The sequence below is a fragment of the Apium graveolens genome, chromosome 4 (assembly GCF_009905375.1).
Source record: "Apium graveolens cultivar Ventura chromosome 4, ASM990537v1, whole genome shotgun sequence".
NCBI lineage: Eukaryota > Viridiplantae > Streptophyta > Magnoliopsida > Apiales > Apiaceae > Apium > Apium graveolens.
Window position 1 is genome coordinate 188,391,189 of NC_133650.1, and position 3,790 is coordinate 188,394,978.

Below are 3,790 nucleotides of genomic sequence, written 5' to 3' on the forward strand. Positions count from 1 at the left end.
GTTTCTTTCCAAGGGAAATGAACACTTAGTGTGTAAGCTGCTGCGAACCATATATGGTTTAAGGCAAGCTTCTCGTAGATGGAACACCCGTTTTGATGAGACAATCAAAGAGTTTGATTTTATCAAAAACATGGATGAACCATGTGTCTACAAGAAGGTTAGTGGGAGCGCGGTAACATTTCTTGTATTGTATGTGGATGACATACTTCTTATAAGAAATGATATACCGATGCTGCAATCAGTCAAAGTATGGCTATCAAAGAACTTCACCATGAAGGACTTGGGAGAAGCATCCTACATTCTCGGTATGAAGATCTATAGAGATAGATCTAGAACAATGATAGGTCTTAACCAGGGTACATACATCCAGAAAGTACTTAAAAGGTTTAGCATGGAAAACTCCAAAAGAGGTCTCATACCGATGAGTCATGGAGTGTCCCTTTCCGAAAAAATGTCTCCTAAGACACCTGAGGAAAGAGAGCGTATGAGTAAGATTCCTTATGCTTCAGCAATAGGATCTATCATGTACGCGATGTTGTGTACGAGGTATGATGTTGCTTATTCAATTAGTGTGACGAGCAGATATCAGTCCAATCCAGGTGAAGACCACTGGAAAGCAGTGAAAAACATCCTTAAGTACTTGCGAAGGACTCAGGACATTTTTCTTGTTTTTGGCGGTGAATCTGAGTTGAAAATAGAGGGTTATACTGACTCTAGTTTTCAATCAGAGAGTGATAGCAAATCCATGTCAGGATACGTATTTACTCTAAACGGTGGTGCGATAAGTTGGAAAAGTTCCAAACAGTCGACAACGGCTGACTCCACAGAAGAAGCGGAATATATAGCTACAAGTGAGGCTGCAAAAGAAGCTGTTTGGATGAGGAAATTTGTTTCTGAGTTGGGAGTTGTTCCTAGCGTCGAAGAGCCTATTGTGTTGTATTGTGATAACAACGCAGCAATAGCACAAGCCAAGGAACCTAGGTCTCATAAAAATTCCAAACATGTCCTGCGGCGCTTTCATCTGATTAGGGAGATTATTGAAAGAGGAGATGTCAATGTCGAGAGAGTTGACACACATAACAACGTAGCAGACCAACTCACAAAGCCACTTTCTCAAAGTCACTTTGATCGTCATAAAGACAAGATGGGTATTAGATACCAGAGTGATTGGCTTTAGTACAAGTGGGAGATTGAAAGGAATATGTCCTAAGTCCAATCATGTATTAGGATTTAGGAATAACCTTTTATGTAATCTGTTTTGATTTCATTGTATTAATAAAAGACTTATTTTGTTTTTATTACGGGCTCTATCTATTTAAGTGTTTAAATAAGATATACCATAGTTTAGAGTAAAGCTTTTTATGGATTATGATGAGATCATAATAGTGAGACCTAAAAGATGATAACTCTAAACTTAAATAGTTCCTGGTCGTAGGATTACTAACTGGTAATTAATAATCCGCAGAGATCGGTACATACTATGCTTGTTTCATTATGAAGGATGTCTGTTCTCATAGATATTTGTGTGGTGACACTATAGCTAGTATGTAGGTGCTTATTATAGAATAAGTTCACTGAACATGACTCGCACAGCTGAACAACTGATGGAGTTCACTCACGTGTCAGCAGTTGTTCACATAGTGATAGTTGTACAAATATCCTTAGACTTGAGGTCATCATAGTCATCTTGTGTACACTGAACTATGCTTTGGTTTAGTTCTTAGTCTCCAGGGACAATTATTGGGGCTCTACTGGGTATAGGAATTTGTACACGACGATAGTGTATGATCAATATAGGATCTACCCCTTCCAGTGAAGGAAGTGAATGTTCAAGTCTGATCCACTTATGCTAGTTCAGGAATCTCTGGCCAGAGTGAATGAAATTAGAAAGGAGTTTCTAATTTGCATAGAACTACGCATAATAAATGGTAAGCAAGTGATTAAATTAGATAGGCTTGACACGAGATCCATGCCTTATATTTAATCGGGACATTGTAGGGTATAAGGAGTTTATTGTACGGTAACTATTCACTGAATAGGTTCTTGGTATTCTAAGCAGTGAATTCATATTATCCGGATAGTCGCGATATGCTGAGAAGTATCCCTCACGATGTAGAATAAATATGATTAATTAATCATATTTAATAAATTAGAGAATTTATATAAATAATGATAAAATAGTTTTATTATTATTTATTTCTACTACCGGCTTAATATTGAACCTACAGGGTCACGCCATAAAAAGAGAATGATTTAATGGTGGAGGAAATAATTAATAATGGCTAATAATTATTTATTTATGAAATAAATAATTAATTTGAAAATTTAATAATTAATTAAATGAGATTTAATTGATTATAAATTAATTAAGAAAAGTTCTTAATATTATTAATTAAAAGATTTAATTTTTGGAAATTAAATCAAGAGAGAGAATTATTTCTAGAGTGTTTAGAAAAGGATTAATAATTAAAAGGTGTTTTAATTATTAATGAGAATAATAAATGGGATAATAATAATAATATTTATGGGAAAATTTCAGCTGAAAATTTTGCCCATAAATATACTATTATAAACCCTATTTTCATTCGAACCCCAAAAACCCAAAAAGTTTGGAAAACCCAATTCTCTCCACCTTCTTCCTCCTCCTTAACATCGTTTTCTTGGTGGATACCGGTGGAGTGCTTCACACTTGAGGAGCAACTGCTAAGGATCTCTGATCGTTGTCTCCGAATTATTTTAAAGGTTAGATTCGATCCCTATGTTTTTACCATGATTTATATGCTTTTATTTGGATTTTATATGTGTAAAAGTGTTTTGTCATGCCTCCGCTGTGATTAAAATCCATCAAATACTAACAAAAAGGGGGTGAGCTAGAAGTTGTTCAATAAGTCCACAATGTATAAACAGTATTATAGTAAAGCTAGATGAACCGGTAATTTGGTTACATCTGTAAAGATATAACCTCGCAAGCAAAGAAAAAAGGCCACTATTGGTGAGGAACAATAAACTAGACTGGACACAAGTTCACACATATATCCTGCTGATCAGTCAGGCTACAGTGCAGATCCATACCTCAATGTATAGATCCGTTCGGGTACCCAGGCTCTACTACCCAACACAAGGATCCGGTTAATTTCCGGTCCTTAGGATCAAGTGTATACCGGATCCTAACCATCACCATCCAGTCCACAGATGAGTAACCGGAACAATCGGTATGCTTTGATGTATCCCAACATCAGAATATATCAGGATATATGTATATATATATGTATATAACTATTGGAATATGAATAGACGATTCAATGAATTAGGATAAATCAAGAATCGAATTGAAATATGAACAAATGTATTAATTATGTATCAGTGTTTGTGAAAATGAATTATCAGTGTGTACTGCGACAAAAATCTGAAAGTAATTCATTATTCTGAATTTAGAATAGGGGAAAAACTTGCCTTTCGCGCGATCTATCACAAGCAAATAACCGTTCTCTAATCCTGGCTCAGTCCACCTCGTTGGCTTCGTCTCTATCAAATAAAGATACTTACTTAATCAACTCGTATCTCAATCGCGTCTCAAACCAACTTCACGTAGCCCGTATCGTCTACCTGCACACTTATAATTTACTCGTATAATAATTAATAACAATTAGGACTCGATTAACCACATAATTCACACAGCATATAAGTCATATAGTCATCCTAGGTTTAAAATAATTTTTAGAATCGAAATCAACTCGCCAATATCTGGCTCGTTTCCTATTTTTCGGAATTTATTGGACTCGACTCTATA